The 24,361-nt window shown below is 43.3% G+C and overlaps 1 long non-coding RNA gene across 1 annotated transcript; it reads left to right on the forward strand.

Moving 5' to 3' along the window:
- The first annotated feature begins 4 nt into the window (after positions 1-4).
- Positions 5-23,917, forward strand: LOC140188613 (uncharacterized). Its single transcript, XR_011883339.1, has 5 exons — positions 5-108; positions 297-422; positions 19,793-19,872; positions 22,440-22,522; positions 22,643-23,917. It is a non-coding gene; the product is annotated as an uncharacterized lncRNA (long non-coding RNA).
- The last annotated feature ends 444 nt before the right edge of the window (positions 23,918-24,361 follow it).

Genomic DNA, 24,361 nt, shown 5'->3' on the forward strand with positions numbered 1-24,361 from the left:
GGCTTCACCGCTGTCTTTGCCACCTTGGTGGTGTTATTTATTTATTTACAGATACGGCATGGTAACAGGCCTTTTCGGCCCAAGAAAACAATATCAAGATACAAAATGGTGAATCAAAGTTCAATTGGACCTTTAAGTATTATGTATAAGATACTTTATTATAATTACATGCAGGAAATACGATTTGCAAAAGTCTTTATCTGTATTCGTTGTACTCTTAAGTTAATACATTCTTTTCCAGTGAGTCAATGCCAGTCATGTTTCCTCTGACACTGTACACCCATGAATTGTTTCAGAGGCTGTCTCGTCACTCCATGTTCAAGACATAGCAGAACCCGAGACTGTAGTCCTTCGGCACAAAGCATCCCCGGTGGCTGCACGGAGCTTCCTCGAGCACGTACTTCTGCGTCCTGGAATTACTGGTCAGCAGTGTTCGCTTGGGGGGTGGGTGGTTATCTCCTTGCACACACAACCAACACATTTCGGCAGAAAGTCAAAGTAAATTTATTATCAAAGTACGTATATGTCACCATATACGACATTGTGATTCATTTTCTTCCTGGCATTTATAGGAAGGTAAAGAAATACAACGGAATTTATTTAAAAACTATACGTAAAGACTGACAAACTATGTGCAAAAGAAGACAAAATGTGCAAGTTAAGTAAATAAATACTGAAAACATGAATTGTAGAGCTCTTGAAAGTGAGTCTGCAATTTATGGAATCAATTCAGAGTTGAGGTAAGTGAAGTTATCCACGGATTCTGGAGCCTGATAGTTGCAGGGTACCTGTTCCTGAGCCTGGTGGTGTGGGATCTCAGGCCCTTGCACTTCCTGCCCAAAGGTAGAAGTGAGAAGACAGCATAGCCTGGACTGTGGGGATCATTGAAGATGGATGCTGCTTGTAGATGTGCTCAAAGGTAGGGAGCACTTTGCCTATGACGGACTTGGCTGTATCCACCACATACTGAAGACTTTTCCATTCCTGGGCATTGGTGTTTCCATAAAAGGCCATAATGCAACCAGTCAGGATACTCTCTACCGTGCATCCGTAGAAGTTTGTCAAAGTTTTAGATGACATGCGGAATCTACACAAACTTCTAAGAAAGTAGAGACACTGTTGTGTGTTCTTTGTGATGGCACTTATGTGCTGGTTCCAAGGAAGATCCTCTGACATGATAATGCCATGCAATATAAAGCTATTGATCCTCTTCATTACTGATCCCCTAACGAAGACTGGCTCAGGGACCTCTGGCTTCTTCCTCCTGTACTCAATACTCAGAAGTTTAGTTTTGCTGGCCTTAAGTGAGAGGTTATTATAATCTCCCTCTTATATGCTGATTCATCACCACCTTTGATTTGGCCAACAACAGTGATATCATCAAATATAGTGATGGATCGGTAATTAGCTACACAATCATTGGTATAAAATGAATAGAGCAGAGGGCTAAGCACATAGCCTTGTGGTGTACCTGTGCTGATGGAAATTGGGGAGATGTTGCCAATCTGAACTGACTGGGGACTGCAAGTGTGGAAATCGAGGAACCACTTGCACATGCAGGAATCAGCACCTAGGCATTGGTACTTATTTGTTAGTTTTGAGTGGATGATAGTGTTAAATGCCGAGCTGTAGTCAATGAGGAGTATCCTGATGTGGATTTGCATCTTTATTGTCCAGATGTTCCAGTGCTGAGTGAAGAGCCAATGAAAAGGCATCTGCTGTTAACCTGTTGTGGCGGCAGACAAATTGTACCGGATCCAGGTCGCTCCTCAAGCAAGAGGTTATTGGAAGCAAAGTCTCTTACAATGTTTAAGAAGTATCTGGACAAACAATTGAATCATCAAGGCTTGCCTTGATCAAATGTTGGGAATTTAAAAACGCAAACAACAGAAATTCTGCAGATGCTGGAAATTCAAGCAACACACATAAAAGTTGCTGGTGAACGCAGCAGGCCAGGCAGCATCTCTAGGAAGAGGTACAGTCGACGTTTCAGGCCGAGACCCTTCATCAGGATCTTCCTAGAGATGCTGCCTGGCCTGCTGCGTTCACCAGCAACTTTTATGTGTGTTGCTCAAATGTTGGGAAATGGGATTAGTAGGGCCTTTTTCTGTGATCTATGCTGTGATGACTTCTATAATCAGTGGAGCAGACAGTGTCAGTGGAGAGAGAAAAACAGAGTTAATATCACAATTGGATTGCTAGTTCTAAATACAAACAGAAAAAAAATCTGAATTTGTTGAATATTACATTGAGTCCTGAAGGCAGTAATATACCCAGATAAAAATTAGATGCTGTCAGCTTTGTTCTGACCATTCAAGAGGGTCGATACAGATAGATTAATGCAGGATTGGGATGGAGAATTAAATTGGAGTTCAGGAAATACGTGGATTACAGAATAGAATGCTTTGCAAGCAGTCACCCAGTGCGTATTCAGTTTCTCCACTGAAGAGAAGGCCAGATTGTGAACCAGATGTTGCCTTCCAAATACTCACAAGCTTTTCCCTGTGTTCTTTTCCTGCTCTTCCTCTGCATTTTAATGTCTGATAACTGATACAGCTATATAGGACCCTGGTCAGACCCCACTTGGCGTACTGTGCTCAGTTCTGGTCACCTCACTACAGGGAGGATGTGGGAACTGTAGAAAGGGTGCAGAGGAGATTTACAAAGATGTTGCCTGGATTGGGGAGCATGCTTTATGAGAATAGGTTGAGTGAACTCGGCCTTTTCTGCTTGGGGTGATGGAGGATGACAGGTGACCTGACAGAGCTGTATAAGATGATGAGAGGCATTGATCGTGTGGATAGTCAGAGGCTTTTTCCCAGGGCTGAAATGGCTAACACGGGAGGGCACAGTTTTAAAGTGCTTGGAAGAAGGTACAGAGGAGATGTCAGGGGTAAGTTTTTTACACAGAGAGTGGTGAGTGTGTGGACTGGGCTGCCGGCAACAGTGGTGGAGGCAGATACAATAGGATCTTTTAAGAGACTCCTGGACAAGTACATGGAGCTTAGAAAAATAAAGGGCTATTGGTAACCCTAGGTAATTTCCAAAGTAAGTTCATGTTCGGCGCAGCATTGTAGGTGGAAGGGCCTGTATTGTGCTGTAGGTTTTCTATGTTTCTATGTTTCTAACTTCTATCAAAGTTCCAATGAAGGGTCATCAATCAGAAACTTTCAGCCCGTTTCACTCTCCATATATACTGCCTAATTGGCAAAGTGTTGCCAACGTTTTCTACTTTTCATTTTGAGTTCCAGAAGCTGATGTGTTTTACTTTTGCGGACTCCAGGAAATGACTGAGCAGCTCTCCAGTCCATGCCCACGTACATCTTTAGGATATTTCTCACTGCACTATGGCCCACAAACAGCTCGTTCCTCCATGCCAACCATCTGTATTCTCGTAGTGTGACTCTGTAACTTTGTGATTTCACTCATCCAGGCTGCTGTCCCCTACTACTACTACGTGACTCAGGCCTAGGGGGCCCCCACCTGCTTCAAATCAACCACCATCCCTGTACCAAACAACTCTACACCTTCAGAACTAAACGACAGCCGCCCAGAATCACTGGCACCAATCATCATGAAGTGCTTTGAATGGCTGATAACGGCACATGCCAAAACCTCCATTCTTCCACATTGGACACTCGCCAATATGCTTACTGATAGAACTGCTCTATGACAGATGCCATAATGTCTGTCGTGCGCCTCGAAAACAAGGACACTTGTGTCAAAATGCTGCTTGTGATTTCATTTTCGTATTCAACACTACTGTCCCGCTATTGTTGGACCTTGGTGAACAACCCCCTACTTCTCAGTTTGAACACATCACTGTACACATCTGGGTGTTGGACTTCCTAACAAACAGACCTCAGGTTGTCAGGAGTCCTTCCTTCCCAACATCCACAACATGAGTGCTGCCCAGGGCAATCCATTGAGCTCATTGCTGCACACTCTGCCCACACGTGACTGCACGGCCAAACACCCGAATAATCACAAACAAGGAAAAATCTGCAGTCCTTCCAGGTGGGGTGAGACTTCACCTGTGAGGCTGTTGGGAACAGATACTGTGACTGGTGCTCCTGGTGGGGCCTTCTGTATATCAGTGAGACCCGATGTAGATTGGGAGACCGCTTTGCTGAGCACCTACGCTCCATCTGCCGAAAGGAGCAGGATCTCCGAGTGGCCACCCATTTTAACTCCACTTCCCATGCCCATTCCGATATGCCAATCCATAGCCTCCTCTACTGTTGAAATGAGGCCACACTCAGGTTAGAGGAACAACACCTTTTATTCCATCTGGGTAGCCTCCAATCTGATGGCATGAACATTGATTTATCGAACTTCTGGTGATGCCGACCCCTTCCCCCCCTTCACCATTCCCCATCCCCTTTTCCTCCTCTCATTTGATCTCTTTGCCTGTCCATCACCTCCCTCTGGTGCTCCCCCCACTTTTCTTTCTTCCATGGCCTTCAGTCCTTCGGGTTGGAGGTGACATCGGATGCACAGCAACTCTGGCAGGGTCTGCAAGACATTACTTCCTACAAGGCGAAACCCAATAATATGAATGGCAGTGATGCATGGAACTCAATGTCTTCCATGCACGTTTTGAAAGGGAGAACACAACTACAGCTGTGAAGATCCCTGCTGCACCTGATGACCCTGTGATCTCTATCTCAGAGGCTGATGTTAGGCTGTCTTTAAAGAGAATGAACTCTCGCAAGGCGGAAGGTCCTAATGGAGTACCTGGTAAAGCTCTGAAAACCTGTGCCAATCAACTAGTGGGAGTATTTAAGGACATTTTCAAACTCTCACTGCAACAGGAGAAAGTTCCCACTTGCTTCAAAAAGACAATTATACCAGTGCCGAAGGAGAATAATGTGAGCTGCCTTAATGACTATCGCCTGGTAGCACTCACATCTACAGTGATGAAATGCTTTGAGAGGTTGGTCAGGATTACACTGAACTCCTGCCTCAGCAAGGACCTGGACCCATTGCAATTTGCCTATCACCCCAATAGGTCAACGGCAGACACAATTTCAATGGCTCTCCACATGGCTTTAGACCACCTGGTCAACACAAACACCTATGTCAGGATGTTGTCCATCAATTAATACGAGGGGTGATTGATAAGTTTGTGGCCTAAGGTAGAAGGAGTCAATTTTAGAAAAGCTAGCACATTTATTTTTCCTTCATTTACACACTTAGCCCAGCAGTCGTGGAGCATACGGATCCCTTCTTTATAGAAGTCGGCATCTTGGACCTCCAGAAAGTGGTCCACAGCAGGAGTGATTGATAAGTTCGTGGCCAAAGGTAGAAGGAGATGAGTTATTAACTTCAAGCTTTATGTATTTTCACTGAAAGAGTTGAACTGCACGTGCATGTAATGAGAGCTGTATAACTCATCTCCTACCTTAGGCCACAAACTTATCAATCACGCCTCGTACCATCATTCCCACAATCCTGATTGAAAAGATGCACAACCTGGGCCTCTGTACCTCCCTCTGCAATTTGATCCTCGAGTTCCTAACCAGAAGACAACAATCTGTGTAGATTGATGATAACATCTCCTCCTTGCTGACGATCAACACTGGCACACCTCAGGGGTATGTGCTTAGCCCACTGCTCTACTCTCTATATACACATGACTGTGTGGCTAAGCATAGCTCAGATATCATCTACAAATTTGCTGACGATACAACCATTGTAGGTAGAATCTCAGATGGTGACGAGAGGACATACAGGAGTGAGATATGTCAAATAGTGGAATGGTGCCGCAGCAACAACCTGGCACTCAACATCAGTAATACAAAAGAGCTGATTGTGGACTTCAGGAAGGTTAAGACGAAGGAATACATACTAATCCTCATAGAGGGATCAGAAGTGGAGAGAGTGAGCGGTTTCATGTTCCTGGGTGTCAAGATCTCTGAGGATCTAACCTGGTCCCAACATATTGATGCAGTTACAAAGAAGGCAAGACAGTGTCTATGCTTCATTAGGAGTTTGAGGAGATTTGGCATGTCAAGAAATACACTCAAAAACTTCTATAGATGTACCGTGGAGAGCATTCTGACAGGCTGCTTCACTGTCTGATATGGAGGGGCTACTGCACAGGACCGAAAGAAGCTGCAGAAGGTTGTAAATCTAGTCAGCTCCAACTTGGGTACTAGCCTACAAAATACCCAGGACATCTTCTGGGAGCGGTGTCTCAGAAAGGCAGCGTCCATTATTAAGGACCTCCAGCACCCAGGGCATGCCCTTTTCTCACTGTTATCATCAGGGAGGAGGTACAGAAGCCCGAAGACACACACTCAGCAATTCAGGAACAGCTTCTTCCCCTCTACCATCCGGTTCCTAAATGGACATTGAATCTTTGGACACTACCTCACTACCTCACTTTTTTCTAATATACAGTATTTCTACTTTTGCAAGTTTTAAAAAATCTATTCAATGTATGTAATTGATTTACTTGTTTATTTATGATTATTATTTTATTTTATTTGTTATTATTATCTTTTTTTCTCTGCTAGATTATGTATTGCATTGAACTGCTGCTGCTAAGTTAACAAATTTCACATCACATGCCGGTGATAATAAACCTGATTCCGATTCAGATTCTCCTCTCAGATTCCCGCTTCTCCTGCCCTGTATCTCTTTCACCAATCAACTCTCCAGCTCTTTTCTTCATCCCTTCTCCTCCCAGTTTCACCTATCACCTTGTGTTTCTCTCTCCCCTTCCCCCACCTTTCAAATCTACTCATCTTTTTTTCTCCAGTCCTGCCGAAGTGTCTCGGCCCGAAACATCAACATGCTGCCTGGCCTGCTGAGTTCCTCTAGCATTTTGTGTGTGTTACCCGAATAATCACATAATCAAGTTTGCTGATGACACGACAATGGTGGTGCTCATTACCAACAATGGTGAGACATCCAATGTTGAGTTGGTGATGAGGAAGGCAAATGCAATGTTAGCATTCATTTCAAGAGGTCCAGAATACAAGAGCAGAGATGTGATGCTGAGGCTTTATAAGGCACTGGTGAGGCCTCACCTTAAGTATCGTGAACAGTTTTGGACCCCTCATCTTAGACAAGATATGCTGCCATTGGAGAGGGTCCAGAGGAGGTTCACAAGGATGGTTCCTGGAATGAAGACCATCATATGAAGAACATTTGATGACTCTGGGTCTGTACTCACTGGAATTTAGAAGGATGAGTGGGGATCTTATTGAAACCTTTCGAATGTTGAAAGGCCTAGACAGAGTAGATGTGGAAAGGATGTATCTCATGCTGGGAGAGTCTAGGACAAGAGAGCACAGCCTCAGGATAGAGGGGTATCCATTCAAAACAGAGATGTGGAGAAATTTCTTTAGCCAGAAGGTGGTGAATTTGTGGAATTTGTTGCCATGTGCAGCTGTGGAGGCCAGGTCATTGGGTGTATTTAAGGCACAGATTGATAGGTTCTTGACTGGACATGGCATCAAGGGTTACAGGGAGAAGGCCGGGAACTGGGGTTGCAGAGGAGAAAAAAAAAAGGATCAGTTATGATTGATTATTAGAGCAGACTCGATGGGCCAAATGGCCTAATTCTGCTCCTATGTCTTATGGTCTTATGGTCCTACAGCGATGAGGTGGGGAGCTTGAGGCCAGGCAAATAACTTCTTTCGTAATGTCAACAAGACAAGGGAGATGATTATTGACCCTAGGTGAACTTGCACCACTCAGATCCCTTTTTACATCAGTGGCACAGAAGCAGAAACTGCAAATAATTTCAATTTCCTGTGAGTGCGCAGAACACATCCTACGCATTCAGGAAAGCTCACCAATGCCTCTACTTTCTGAGGAGGCTGAAGAATGCTAGACTATGTAATCCATACTCACATCATTCTACAGGTGCACGATAGCATCCTAACAAGTTGCATCACTGCTGATACGGAAACTGCACTGTGGCAGACAGGAACACTTTACAACAGGCAGTCATAACTGCCCAACATGTCACTGGCAAAATCCTACCTGCTATCAAGTACTTATATATAGAAGGGTGCTGGAAACAGAACAGTAATCTCATGAAGGATCCCACACACCCTGCTCATGTACTGTTTGTCCCACGCCCATCAGGGAGGAGGCTAAGAAGCATTAATGACAGGACTACCAGAATCAAAAACCGTTCCTTTCCCCAAGCAGTATGGCTTATCAACTCCTCCACTCAGTAACCCACCCAACCACCACTACTTTATTATTCCTTGATATTTACCTTATGTATTGACACCCCTGTGCCTAGTATCATTTTATGGACATCAATTGATGTCTATAAGCTATCTTATATATTTATATATTGTGTTTTTTTATTACTGTTGTATTCTTTCTCTTTTGTGGGGCTTTTTTATGCACTGCATTAGATCTGGAGTGACAATTATTTCATTCTCCTTTACACTTATGTAAGTGGACAATCATCCCAGCGACTGTGTTTTTCTTTCAATGAGTATCTGGAGTTACAAAACATTACAGTGGTGATGAAGAAGTTTTAAAATGTGTTCTTGATGCAGGGTAAGGTCACGCTTTTCAATGCACATTGAGTAAGGTCTCCACAACTTTCACTCCTTAGTAGGCATCTCCTGATGAAATTCCATGGAACTGTTGTTCTGGAGTACTTTGAATAAGTGCTTCTCTTCCCCGGCCTGAAGTTCAGTGGTGCTGCAGTGTGATTGTGCTCTCTTAAATAAAGTGCAAATGCAGCTTTTCTTGTAGTAGGCTGGGTGGTCCTATGGTAGTTCAATAATTGGTCCATGTAAGTACCCTTCTAGTAAGCGGGTACTGCCTGTCCTTCTCGTGACAATTAAAGTGCCTATAAAAACTATTCAACCCCCTCTTGGAAATTTTCATGTTTTATTATTTTACAACATTGTATCACAGTGGATTTAGTTTGACTTTGTTGACACTGATTAGCAGAAAAAAGACTTTCATGTCAAAGTGAAAACATCTCCACAAAATGATCAAAATTAATTACAAACATAAAACACAAAGTAATTGATTATATAAGTATTTGCCCCCTTTAATATGGCACCCCCAATCATCACTGGTGCAGCCAATTGGTTTTAGAAGTCACATAATTAGTTAAATGTGTGCAGTCAACATGTTACAATTGATTGTAGTAAAAATACACCTGTATTAGGAAGGCACAACTGCTGGTGGGTCAGTAGCCTAGCAAAAACTACATCAGGAAGACAAAAGAACGCTCCAAGCAACTCTGTAAAAAGGTTATTGAAAAACAAAAGTCCGGAGATGGATACAATAAAATTTCCAGTTACTGAACATCCCTTAGAGTACAGTTAAATCAATCATCAAGAAATGGAAAGAATATGCCACAGCTGTAAATCTACCTATAGCAGGCCGTCCTCAAAAACTGAGTGACTGTGCAAGGGGACTAGTGGGGGAGGCCACCAAGAGACCTATGATAACTCTGGAGGAGTTACAAGCTTCAGTGGCTGAGATGGGAGAGACTAAGCATACAACAACTGTTGCCTGGGTGCTACATCAGTTGCAACTTTACGGGAGAGAGGCAAAGAAAAATCCACTGTATAAAAATACTCACATGAAATCTCAGCTAGAGTTTGCCAGAAGGCATGTGGGAGACTCTGAAGTTGGTTGAAAAAAAAGGTTCTATGGTCTGATGAAATCAAAATTTGGCCTTTTGGCTAACCCACTAAACGCTATGCATGTCATCAAAAACACACTATCCCTACCGTGAAGCATGATGGTGGCTGCATCATGCTGTGGGGATGCTTCACTGCAGCAGGCCCTGGAAGACTTGTGAAGGTAGAGGGTAAAAATGAATGCAGCGAAATACTGGGCAACCCTGGAGGAAAACATGCAGTCTTCAAGAGAACTGTGACTTGGGAGAAGATTTGTTTTCCAGCAAGGCAATGACTCCAAGCATAAAGCCAAAGCTACACAGGAATGGCTTAAAAACAATATAGTTAATGTTCTGGAGTGGCCAGGCCCAGACCTCAATCCAATTGAGAATTTGTGGCTGGTCTTGAAAAGGGCTGTTCACTCACGATCCCCATGCAAACTGACAAAGCTTGAGCAGTTTTGTAAAGAAGAATGGGGGAAAACTGTAGTGTCCAGATGTGCAAAGCTGATAGAGACCTATCCACACAGTCTCGAGGCTGTAATTGCTGCCAAAGGTGCATCTACTAAATGCTGACTTAAAGGGGGGAATACTTATACAATCAATTATTTTGTGTTTTATATTTGTAAATAATTTAGCTCAATATGTAGAGATCTATTTTCACTTTGACACGAAAAAGTCTTTTTCTGTTGATCAGTGTCAAAAAACCCAAATTAAATCCACTGTGATTCAATGTTGTAAAACAATAAAACATGAAAACTTCCAGGGTGGGGTGGATGAATACCTTTTATATCCAGGAATGCGAGTGGGTTCTTACTCACCCTACTCGTGGACTGTTTATCCCACTCCCTTCAGGGAGGAGACTGCATAACATCCATGTCAAGACCACCAAACTCAAAAACAGTTACATTCACCAAGCAGTGAGGCTCAACAACATCTCCTCCCCAACTCTACCACTACTACTTTATCATTTCCTGTTGGTTATCTCATGTACAGACAATACCATGCCTAATGTCACTTCATGGACATATAATCAATCCAAAAGACCATAGGACATAGGAGCAGAATTAGGCCATGCAGCCCATCGAGTTTTCTCCATCATTCCACATGGCTGATCCCAGATCCCACTCAACATATCCTTTTCTTCTTGCTCTATCCTTTGATGCTCTGTCCAATCAGGAAATGATCAACTTCTGCCTTAAACATACCGACGGACTTGGCCTCCACCACAGTCTATGGCAGAGCATTTCACAGATTTACTACTGTATAGCTAAAAAAAATTCCTCCTTGCCTTTGTTCTAAAGGGTCAAACCTCAGTTTTGAGGCTGTGCACTCTAGTTCTAGATACCCTCACCATCAGAAACATCCTCTCCATGTCGACCCTATCTAGTCCTCTCAACATTCAGTAGGTTTCAATGAGATCCCCCTGCAGTCTTCTAAATTCCAGTGAATACAGGCCCAAAGCTGCAAAACGTTCCACATATGTTAACTCCTTCATTCCCAGAATCACCCTTGTGAACGTTCTCTGGACTCTCTCCAATGACAACACATCCTTTCTGAGATAAGGTGCCCAGAGCTATTGACAATTCTCCAGGTGTGGTCTGACTAGAGTCTCATAAAGGCTCAGCATTATCTCCTTACTTTTATATTCTATTCCCCTTGAAATAAATGTCAACATTGCATTTGCCTTCCTTACAATAGACTCAAATTAACCTCCTAGGAGTCTTGCAATGAGGACTTTTAAGTTCCTCTGATGTTTGAGCCTTCTCTCCATTTAGGTAATAGTTTACACTATTGTTCCTTTTACCAAGATGCATTATCATACATTTCCCAGCACTGTATTCTATCTGCCACTTTTTTGCACATTTTTTCAATTAGTCTAAGTCCTCCTGCCATCGCATTGCTTCCTCAGCACCACCTACCCGTTCATCTTTGTATCATTCGCAAACTTTGCCACAAGGCCATCAATTCCATTATGCAAATTATCAACTAACAATGTGAAAAGTAGCGGTCCCAATACTGACCCCTGAGGAAAACCACTAGTCACTGGCAGCCAACCAGAAAAGGCCCCCTGTATTCCCACTTGCTGCCTCCTGCCTCCTGCCTGTCAGCCATTCCACTCCCCATTCCAGTAACTTTCCTGTAACGCCATAGATTTTATCTTGTTAAACAGGTCATGTATAGCACCTTATGATACGCATCTGGAAATCCAAGTAAATGACACCCGCTATCTCCCCTTTGTCCACACTGCTTGTTACTTCCTCGAAGAACTCTAACAAATCTGTCGGGCAAGATTTCCCTTTACAGAAACCATGCTGAATTTGACTTATTTTATTACTAGTCTCAAGTACATTGAAACCTCATCCTTAATAATAGACTGCAACACTTTCCCAGCCACTGAGGTTAGGCTAACTGGCCTATATTTTCCTTTCTTTTGCCTTCCTCCCTTCTTAAAGAGTGAAGTGACATTTGCAATCTTCCAGGATCACACCAGAATCAAGTGGTTCTTGAAAGATCATGACCAATGCATCTGTTATCTCTTCAGCAACCTCTCTCAGGACTCTGGGATGTAGTCCATTTGGTCCAGGTGATTTATCCACCTTAACACCTTTGAGTTTGCCAAGCATTTTTCCCTTTGTAATAGTAATAGCACTCACTTCTGCTCCCTGACACCCATGGACCTCTGGCACACTGCTAGTGTCTTCCACAGTGACGAAGGATACAAAGTACCCATTAAGTTCATCTGCCATTTCTTTGTCCCCCATTACCAGCTCACCAGCATCATTTTCCAGTGGTCCAATATCAACTTTCACCTCTCTTTTACTCATTATGTAACTGAAAAACTTTTGGTATCCTGCTTTATATTATTGGCTATATTTCACCTTTTCCCTTATAGCTTTTTAGTTGCCTTCTGTTGGATTTTAAAAGCTTCCCAATCTTCCAATTTCCCACTCAATTTTGCTGCCTTATATGTCCTTTCCTTGGCTTTTATGCAGTTCCTAATTGTCAGCCACGGTTGCCTACCACTGCTATTTGAGAACTTCTTCCTGTGTGTGACATATCTATCCTGCGCCTTGTGAACTATTCCCAGAAACTTCAATCATTTCTGCTCTGCCATCATCCCCACCAGTATCCTTCTCCAATCCATCTGGCCAAGCTCCTCTCTCATTCCTCTGGAATTCCCTTTATTCCATTGTGATACTGATACAGGTGAGTTATGTTTCTCCTTCTCAAATTGCAGTATGAATTCAATCATGTTATAATCACTGTCTCCTATGGGTTCCTTTATGTTAAGCTCCCGAATTAGATCTGGGTTATTACACAACACCCAATCTAAGATAGCCTTTCCCTGAGTAAGCTCATGCACAAGCTGCTCTAAAAAGCCATCTTGTAGGCATTCATCAAATTCCCTCTCTTGTGACCTGACACCAACCTAATTTTCCCAATCCCCCTTGCATAATGAATTACCCCATTACAATTGTGTCATTACCCTTATAACATGCCTTTTCCAGCTTCCTTTGCAATCTCAACCCCACATCTTGGCTACTATTTGAAGGCCTATATATGATTCCCATAATGTTTTTTTGACTCTTGCAGTTCCTTAACTCTACTGACTAAGATTCAACATTCTCTGACCGTACGTCACCTCTTTCTAAAGATGTAGTTCCATCTCTTACCAATAGAGCCACACCACCGCCTATGCCTTCCTGCCTGTCCTTTCGATACAAAGTATATCCTTTGATGGTAAGCTCCCAACTATGGCCTTCTTTCAGCTGTGATTCAGTGATGCCTACAATGTCATACCGACCAATCTCTAATTGCGCCACGAGTTTGTCCACCTTATCCTGAATGCTACACACATTTAAATACAGCCCCTTCAGTCCTATATTCTTCACCCTTTTGAATTTTGCCTCTATGATACAATTTAACTCATTGCTCTCTCTGCATTTGTACCCAATCATTGGCTTGTCCTTCCTTACACCCATCATCTATTTGTAAACCTGCTTTCTCATCCTCAGCTCTATCATCCTGGTTCCCATCCCTTTGCCATATTGGTTTAAACCACTCCCAACAGCTCTAGTAAATCTGCCCGCAAGAATATGGCAGGAATCTGCTCTCAGATTCAAGTGCAACCCATCCCTTTTGTACAGGTCCCACCTGCCCCAGAAGAGGTCACAATTATCCAGAAACCTGAATCCCTGCCCCCTGCTCCAATTCTTCGGCCACACATTTACCTACCACCTCATCCTATTACTGTACTATCCTCACTGCCGTGTGACACAGGCAGCAATTCCAAGATTACTACCTTTGAAGTCCTGCTTCTCAGCTTCCTTCCTAACTCCCTGCATTCTTTTTCAGGACCTCCTCCCTTGCTGTGTCATCGGTACCAGTATGTATGACGACTTCTGGCAGCTCACCTTCCCTTTTCAGTATATTGTGGACACACCCAGAAACATCATGGACCCTGGTACCTGGGAGTCAAACTACCATCCATGTTTCCTCTTCCCATCCACAGAACCGCTTGTCCGTCCCCGACTATAGAGTCTCCTATTACTGCTGCCATCCTCTTTGGTTCCCTAGTCTTCTGAGCCACAGGGCCAGACTCCCCCCAGCCCACAGTACTCAAAATGGAGTACTTATTGTTGAGGGGGACAGCCACAGGGGCGCTCTCCACTATCTGACGTTTTCCCTTCTCTCTCCTGACAGTAACCAGTCTGTCTCCTCTAGCCTTGGGCTGACTACCTCCCTATAGCTCCTGTCTATCACTGTTTCACTTTCTCTAACAAGCTGAAGGTCATTGATCTGCAGCTCCAGTTCCCTAACACGGTCTCTAAGGAGCTGGATCTTGATGCACTTGGGGCAGATGTGGCCATCGGGGAGGTTGGAGGTCTCCTGGAAATCCCATATCTGACACCCAGAGCAGAACACTGGTGCTATGTATATGTGCTATCTTATGTACAGTATTCATATTTATTGTGTTCTTTACCTTATTGTGTTTTTTTTGTGTTGCATTGGTTCCACAGTAACAATTATTTCATTCTCCTTTACACTTGTCTACTAGAAATGACATTAAACAATCTTGAAACCAATTTTTAAAAATTCTAGATCAATTTATTTGGCAGTAATGATCACCATGAAATGCTTCTGATCCATTAAAATTCTCCAGATGTGAAATCTGCTATTGTTAACCAGATTTCTAACTTCATTATGTCTGGATTTTCTTCATATTCAGAAATCTTAACAATCTCTGTCATGAAACTCCTACCCCTCCTCACAGTCCCCCACCCTGCTCTCATGACTATACCCCTTCCCCACACGAAACCACCATGGTGGGCTTCACAGCTGAAACGTCTCAACCCAAGCAAGGCTGCAGGACTGACTGGATGGTGTCAGTACCAGGGTGCTCAAAGCCGGTGCCCCTCAGCTATGTGGAGTACTTCGCCATGTATTCAACCTGAACCTGAGGCTCCGGAGGGTTCCTGTGCTGTGGAAGACGTCCTACCTCGTCCCTGTGCCGAAGACGCCACGCCCCAGTGGCCTCAATGACTACAGACTGGTGGCATTGACCTCCCACATCATGAAGACCCTGGAGAGACTTGTTCTGGAGCTGCTCCGGCCTATGGTCAGGCCACACTTAGATCCCCTCCAGTTTGCCTACCATCCCCGACTAGGAGTTGAGGATGCCATCGTCTTCCTGCTGAACCGTGTCTACGCCCACCTGGACAAGCCAGTGAGCACTGTGAGGGTCATGTTTTTTGACTTCTCCTGTGCGTTCAACACCATCCGCCCTGCTCTGCTGGGGGAGAAGCTGACAGCGATGCAGGTGGATGCTTCCCTGGTATCATGGATTCTTGATTACCTGACTGGCAGACCACAGTACGTGTGCTTGCAACACTGTGTGTCCAACAGAGTGATCAGCAGCACTGGGGCTCCACAGGGGACTGTCTTGTCTCCCTTTCTCTTCACCATTTACACCTCGGACTTCAACTACTGCACAGAGTCTTGTCATCTTCAGAAGTTTTCGGATGACTTTGCCACAGTTGGATGCATCAGCAAGGGAGATGAGGTTGAGTACAGGGCTACTGTAGGAAACTTTGTCACATAGTGTGAGCAGAATTATCTGCAGCTTAATGCGAAAAAGACTAAGGAGCTAATGGTGGACCTGAGGAGAGCTAAGGTACCGGTGACCCCTGTTTCCATCCAGGGGGTCAGTGTGGACATGGTGGAGGATTACAAATACCTGGGGATACGAATTGACAATAAACTGGACTGGTCAAAGAACACTGAGGCTGTCTACAAGAAGGGTCAGAGCCGTCTCTATTTCCTGAGGAGACTGAGGTCCTTAACATCTGCCAGACGATGCTGAGGATGTTCTATGAGTCTGTGGTGGCCAGTGCTATCATGTTTGCTGTTGTGTGCTGGGGCAGCAAGCTGAGGGTAGCAGACACCAACAGGATCAACAAACTTATTCGTAAGCCCAGTGATGTTGTGGGGATGAAACTGGACTCTCACGGTGGTGTCTGAAAAGAGGATGCTGTCTAAGTTTCATGCCATCTTGGACAATGTCTCCCATCCACTACATAATGTACTGGTTGGGCACAGGAGTACATTCAGCCAGAGACTCATTCCACCAAGATGCAACACAGAGCGTCATAGGAAGTCATTCCTGCCTGTGGCCATCAAACTTTACAACTCCTCCCTTGGAGGGTCGGACACCCTGAGCCAATAGGCTGGTCCTGGACTTATTTCATATTTTACTGGCATAATTTACGTATTACTATTTAACTATTTATGGTTTTATTACTATTTATTATTTATGGTGCAACTGTAACAAAAACCAATTTCCCCCGGGATCAATAAAGTATGACTATGACTATGAATGACTGGGTCTCCACAGCTCTTCATGGTGCAGATTTCCATGGATTCAACTATACAGTAACATATTCAGTTCTGTATTCCACCCTTTTTGATTCTTTCTCTCTTTTACATTGCAATTCATTCCATTGACTGCAGTTTTACCCTATCATCAGCCTCTCTTTATTAGCAGTCTCACTACACACTGCCTCTGTTTGTAAACCAACTACCCCAACTTCAGCCCTATCCCTCTGCCAAGTTAGTCTAAACCTCCCGAACAGCTCTGGCAAACCTGTCCGCAAGTTTACTGGGCCCCCTTGGGTTCAGGTATAACCTGTCCCTTTTGCACAGGTCTTGCCTTCCCCAGAAAAGGACCCAATGATCCAGAAACCTGAACCCCTGCCCCCTGCACAGGTTCCTCAGCCACACATTCATCTGTCAAATCATCCTACCTCACTGGTGCGTGGCACGGGCAGCAATCCAGAGGTTACTACCCGGGAGGTCCTGCTTTCCATCTTTCGACCGAGCTCCCTAAGATCTATCTTCAGGACCTCCTCACCTTTCCTACCTATGTCATTGGTACCAATATGTATCAAATCTTTTGGCTGCTCCCCCTCCCCTTCAGAATGCTGTGGAACCAATCCGAGACATCCCTGACCTTGGCAAATGGGAGGCAATATAAACATCCGGATGTCTCTATCGCATCCTTTATTCCTCTGACTATGGAATCTCCTATTACCACTGCAGTCCTCTTCATCTCTGATCTCTTCTGAACCACAGTGCCAGACTCAGTGCCAGAGACCTGGTTGCTGCAGTTCCCCCCAGTAAGTTGTCCCCCGAACAGTATCCAAAGTGGTATACTTATTATTGAGAGGAATGGCAACAGAGGAACTCTGCACTGGAAGCCCACTTCCCTTCCTTCCCCCAACAGTCACCCAGTTCCTGCCTCCTGCAACCCAGGGGTGTCTACCTCCCCGTAGTTCCAAGCTATCACTTCCTCAATCTCCTGTATGAGCTGCAGCTCCAGTTCCTTAACATGTTCCCTGAGGAGCTGCAGCTCGATGTACCTGGTGCAGATGTGGTTATCTGGGAGGCTGGAGGGCTCCCAGAATTCCCACATCTCACACTCTGAACAAAACTCTGCCCCAGGAGCCATTCTCAGTGCACTTACTGCCTCTAACAGACAACGAATGAGAAAGATAAAGGGGAAGAAGAAACTTACCAGGCACCTTGCCTAAGCCTGATGAGCCAAAGCCACTGCTACACTGGTTCACTCACACAATGGCTGCTCTGCTCGCGCCTGCTTTATTTTGATTCGCCCTTTATAATGAATCCTGTTCACTGATTGGGCGCAGTCCAACTCTGAAAACTGCTGCCAAGCGCTGTCTGTTTTCAACTTCAGCCATGGGCCTAATTGAAACATTTGCTTTTTGTCATGCTCCTGTTCACTAATTGGGCGTGGTCCAACTCCTACTTAGATTGTACAAACTTTATACACTATAAATTTCGTATAATCTGACCTTCATAATAAGTTCTATCTGTATCACAAAACCCAGTACCAATGTGCATTTTTAAAAACTTGCACTCTCATAGTCATAGCCATAGTCATACTTTATTGATCCCGGGGGAAATTGGTTTTCTGTCATGAGTACTGGAGAAGAGCCTACATTTTAACACAGCTGTATCAGATTTAATACAGAATTCATACTTTCATGTACTTTCAAAGCAGTCAATACCTTTGATGTTGCTTTATGTTTCAATGACAAGTACAGTACAGTAAAACAGTAAGAATCCCCTTCAATATTATCTGATTTGGTTTCTGGCTCACTGGCTGCTGTTTCTCGCACTACCTTTGAATCCATTGGAGTCCTATTCCTGTGTTCTCTCGAAACTCAATGGATCCCTACTTATTGTGCTTCCTTTAAGCACACAGAGACTTCACTTCTCACATTCACTTTTAATTTATCAGCTTCACTGGAAAATTTATTATACCACTGCATAACATCTTAGAAAAGTTAATAGTGTACCAGGATATTCATATCTTTCTTAGTAGCCCAGTACAATATTAACTTTATTGAGATGTTATGCGGTGGTAGAACAAATTTTCCTGATAACTTCCTGAAAAGTCTAGCACCAATGTGGCTGGATGGGAGACGCCAGAGAGTGGTGGTGTGGTGGATAACAGTTTGTCAGATTGGAGGCTGGTGACTAGTGGTGTGCCTCAGGGATCTGTACTGGGTCCAATGTTATTTGTCATATACATTAATGATCTGGATGATGGGGTGGTAAATTGGATTAGTAAGTATGCAGATGATGCTAAGATAGGTGGAGTTGTGGATAATGAAGTAGGTTTTCAAAGCTTGCAGAGGGATTTAGGCCAATTAGAAGACTGGGCTGAAAGATGGCAGATGGAGTTTAATGCTGATAAATGTGAGGTGCTACATTTTGGTAGGACTAATCAAAATAGGACTTACATGGTAAATGGTAGGGCATTGAAGAATGCAGTAGAACAGAGAGATCTAGGAATAATGGTGCATAGTTCTCTGAAGGTGGAATCTTATGTGGATAAGGTGGTGAAGAAAGCTTTGGGTATGCTGGCCTTTATAAATCAGAGCATTGAGTGTTGGAGTTGGGATGTAATGTTGAAATTGTACAAGGCATAGGTGAGGCCAAATTTGGAGCATTGTGTACAGTTTTGGTCACTGAATTACAGAAAAGATGTCAACAAAATAGAAAGAGTACAGAGAAGATTTATGAGGATGTTATCTGGGTTTCATCACCTAAGTTACAGAGAAAGGTTGAACAAGTTGGGTCTTTATTCTTTGGAACATAGAAGGTTGAGGGGGGACTTGATAGAGGTATTTAAAATTATGAGGGGGATAGATAGAGTTGACGTGGATGGGCTTTTTCCATTGAGAGTGGGGGAGGTTCGAACAAGAGGACATGAGTTGAGAGTTAAAGGGCAAAAGTTTAGGGGTAACATGAGGGGGAACTTCTTTACTCAGAGAGTGGTAGCTGTGTGGAACGAGCTTCCAGCAGAAGTGGTTGAGGGGGGATTGAATTGTCGATTAAGGTTAAATTGGACAACCATATGGACAGGAAAGGAATGGAGGGTTATGGGCTGAGTGCAAGTCGGTGGGACTAGGTGAGAGTAAGAGTTCGGCATGGACTAGAAGGGCCGAGATAGCCTGTTTCCATGCTGTAATTGTTATATGGTTATATGGTTATAATGTCTTGGTCATAGCAGTTTAACAGATTTACTGTACTTCGTAATTTTTGGCACAAATCGTAGCAATAATGATAGGATTTGCTGTTTTACAGGTCTGCATTTGCGATTCAAAACTAAATCAGATTATTTGAAATAGAACTGCGACAACTGAATGAGAAAGTATCCGACAGAGGTATGAAATTGCAAGAACTTCACCAAAGTAAAATGTGATCCCTAATGTTTGCTCCCCTTGTATTTTCAAAATAAAAGTTTTTATTTTGTGATAATCAAACAAGTACACAGAAGGCAACGTTTGATGGTAATCTTGAAATGTACTTTGAATCTTTGAATTGGGGTTCTTCTTCCTTCAACGGGTAATAAATGTATTTCTTGTCCCTTAGTGTGGTGTCGTAGTTTGAAAATGAATGAATGTCTGAGCACACTGTAGACTTGTCTACTCCAGCTGTACTGAGCACCATGTGGACTCCGCACATGTAAAGATGACGGTCTATTATATCTTTGAATCAGAGTATGGAACTCTTTATAGTCACTGGCTAATATTTAACCCTCAGATAACACCATTAAGAAGTGGAACGTTCACATTATTGTTTTTGGGACCTAGTTGTCTGCAAATTAGTTGCCATGTTTCTCCATGTTCACAAATGGTTGTACTTCGTAATTATTACTATGGCTGTTGAGCATATTGGAATGATCTGAGGCTGTGAAAAGGCTTTATAAATGTAGGTACTTTATTTTAGAGAAGCTTCAGTATCGTCTCAGATGAGAGCTGCTGTTCAGGTCATCCATGCATGGCGACCTGGAAGTACGTGTCATTATTTTGAATATTTCTTAAAGCTTCCTGAGACTTTGCTGATGTCCATGCCACCATAATTAAAGAAAAATGATAAACACCTAGCTTAGCCAGCATCTCCCTTAACCAGACCAAATTCCAGCATTCCTATCCCTCGGGTTCAGAATTAAGGAACGCAATATATAAACAGAAACTCGGTCAAAGTTTGGCGTGGAATTCAAAATAATTGTCAATTTTAATTAAGACTCATGTGTGTGTTTTTTTTTAATTCAGACTTCACAATTTCTCCCATGCCCTTTCTATTCTTCTGTGGAACCAGCTTCTGTTGCATCTACTTGCATTTATATAGCTCCTGAAGTATCCCAGCACTTGACAGGACAAGCAAAAATCAAAACAATGGTCAGTGACAGAAATATAAAGGCAGACGATCAAAAGCTTGGTCTCCAAGTTAGATTTTAAAGAACAGATGTGGGAAGAAATATTTGATCTTCTTCCTATGTGGATTGCTGAAGCAGTTAACTGCATAGGAGCCTTGAACAAGTATGAATCTGAAAGCATGGTTGTCAGTGTTGGACCTATGCAAATAATTCCTTGCATATATTCTCATTCACAGTCTTTTATGGGAAAACTATATTCCTTCATTCTAACCACATTCTACTGGAGCACCATCGAGAGTACTCTGACCAGCCGTATCACAGCCTGGACTGGGAATTACAAAGCATCTGACCAATCTCATCATATCTGCACAGACTGTGAGGACTGCTGAGAGAATTATTGGGGTCTTCTTAACCCCCCCCCCCCACTGATCCAGCACATATGCCAGAAGGCTGCATTCACAGAGCCCTCAGCATTGTCTGAGACCTCTCCCATCCATCTCATAATCTCTTTGACCTCCTACTGTCAGACAGAAGGTACCACAGTATAAGAACAAGGGCTCTTAGGCTGGGTAAAATCTTCTTCCCCCAGGCTATGAGACTTATATAAATCCTGCTGCCACTCATAAGACCATAAGACTATAAGATATAGGAGTAGAAGTAGGCCATTCAGCCCATTGAGTCTGCTCCACCATTCAATCATGGGCTGATCCAATTATTCCATCATCCCCACTCTCCTGCTTTCACCCCATACCCTTTGATGCCCTGGTTAATCAAGAACCTATCTATTTCTGCCTTAAATACACCCAATGACTTGTCCTCCACAGCCACTCATGGTAACAAATTCCACAGATTTACCACCCTCTGACTAAAGTAATTTCTACGCATCTCTGTTCTAAATGGACGTCCTTCAATCTTGAAGTCGTACTCTTTGTCCTAGAATGCCCTACCATGGGAAATAACTTTGCCATATCTAATCTGTTCAGGCCTTTTAACATTGGTAATGTTTCTATGAGATCTCCCCTCATTCTCCTAAACGCCAGGAATACAGCTCAAGAGCTGCCAGATGTTCCTCATACGGTAGCCCTTTCATTCCTGGAATCATTCTAGTGAATCTTCTCTGAAACCTCTCCAACGTCAGTATATCCTTTCTAAAATAAGGAGCCCAAAACTGCACACAAGTGGTCTCACGAGTGCCCTATAGAGCCCCAGTACACATTATTTATGGCAGTGCAAGTAACATTATGCTTATGTATATCTAACTATATGCAGTATATGCAATTTATGTCAACTTGAACATCTACAGATTATATTTTATTATCTGTTGAAATTATTGTGTTCATATTATTTTTTCTGCTACATCTGATATAGTGTATGTACTGAGTTTGCACTCTGGCCTGGAGGAACATCGTTTCATTTTCTTTTTATATACCTATATATAGAGCTGAATGACAATAAAGTTAAAATTGAACTTGGATTTGAACTGAGCTGTTTTACAACCCCAGTCTAATTATATTCAAGACTCAGTGAAAAGAGGAAACCTGATTACTGTAAATGTATAATTTTCTTTTGCAGGTTAGGAATCATGGTAATGGACTTGATGGAAACATGGTGAATATGTATGATTCCTTTGTGAAAAGAATAGAGGAACACTAAATGTAAGTATTTCAATGATTGGTACTTTGACAGGAACACAAACAAAGGAAGTCCGTTTTGTGATACTGATGGACATTTTAATTGCCAGGTTGATTGATTATTGATTTTCTTTTGTTTCATAGCTTTACAGTAATCACTGATAAAGCCAGTCTTAATAGACATCGCTCGTTACCCTTGAGAAGACAACAACAACTGAATGCCCTTCCAAGACACTTCAAGAACACTCTACTTAAGAGTCAACAGCCCCTGACAATAAAACTGACATTGTAACCTAAAGTGGTATAAAAGTAAAAAGGAAGGACATGTATTTTCTGTGGCATCTCTAAAGACAAAAAGAATGGATTACAGTCAATGTGGCATAGCCCGTGACATCTTCTGGTTAGTCAGAGTCAGGGGATCGGAGGTAACTAATGAGGCTAACGCGGAAGCACAGACTCCTCAGCAGTCATGGGAGAGGTTGTGGACAGGTGGGTGGATAGTTGGTGAGGTTGCTCATTCACTGATTATACAGAACCTCAGTGAGCTCCTGATGTGTGGCCTTGACATTTGCAGCAGCACCCTGACTGCTCCTTCTCCAGTCATGGGCCGAGGATTCCCTGGTCAGTGGGCATACAGTATGTGCCATCTGTGAAGCATTTTTATTCTCATAACAATAAAATAATTTGCTTTCAGACATAAATATCAACTAAAATGTTGATTAGAACTTATTTGTTCTCTTTTGAAATAAGCTTTTGGATCTTTCATGTCCACTGGGAGGACAGACATGGCTCTGGTCGAACCTGAAAAGCACCACTTCCATTGGCACTGCATCTTGTCAGTGCTGCGATAGAAAGTCCACCAGAACTTTGCACTCATTTCTTTTGAATGGGGTGCAAACACACAAACTTAGAGCAGATATCCGGTGCTCCCGATGTGGCCTTCTATATATTGGCGAGACCCAACGCAGACTGGGAGATCATTTTGCTGAACACCTACGCTCTGTCCGCCAGAGAAAGCAGGATCTCCCAGTGGCCACACATTTTAATTCCACATCCCATTCCTGTTCTGATATGTCTATCCACAACCTCCTCTACTGTAGAGATGAAGCCACACTCAGGTTGGGGGAACAACACCTTACATTCCGTCTGGGTAGCCTCCAACCTGATGGTATGAACATTGACTTCTCAAACTTCCGCTAATGTCCCGCCTCTCCCCCCATACCCCATCCGTTATTTATTTATGTACACACGTTCTTTCTCTCTCCTTTTTCTCCCTCTGTCCCTCTGACTATACCCCTTGCCCATCCTCTAGATTTTCCCCCCTCCCCCTTTTCCTTCTTCCTGGGCCTCCTGTCCCATGATCCTCTCATATCCCTTTTGACAATCACCTGTCTAGCTCTTGGCTCCATCCCTCCCCCTCCTGTCTTCTCCTATCATTTTGGATCTCCCCCTCCCCCCCCCCTTCAAATCTCTTACTAGCTCTTCCTTCAGTTAGTCCTGACGAAGGGTCTTGGCCCGAAATGTCGACTGTACCTCTTCCTAGAGATGCTGCCTGGCCTGCTGCATTCACCAGCAACTTTGATATGTTTTGCTCGAATTTCCAGCATCTGCAGAGTTCCTCGTGTTTGCAGATATTTTTACTATATTTGGATTTCTTGTTACCTCTCTGGAAACTATTTATGTACCATTGTTTATAAGGAATTAGGGGAATACTGTGGAGTTTCATCCATTTTGTTTGGATCTGGCTGATAGAGCACAATCTCAACTGAAATATCTCCAAGGAATAAATCTTGCTATTTAAGCAATGTCATCATCCAATCTCCTTTCAAGGCTAAACGTAATGTCACACTGAAATAAGTGATT

The sequence above is a fragment of the Mobula birostris genome, chromosome 27 (genome assembly GCF_030028105.1).
Source record: "Mobula birostris isolate sMobBir1 chromosome 27, sMobBir1.hap1, whole genome shotgun sequence".
NCBI classification, from domain to species: domain Eukaryota; kingdom Metazoa; phylum Chordata; class Chondrichthyes; order Myliobatiformes; family Myliobatidae; genus Mobula; species Mobula birostris.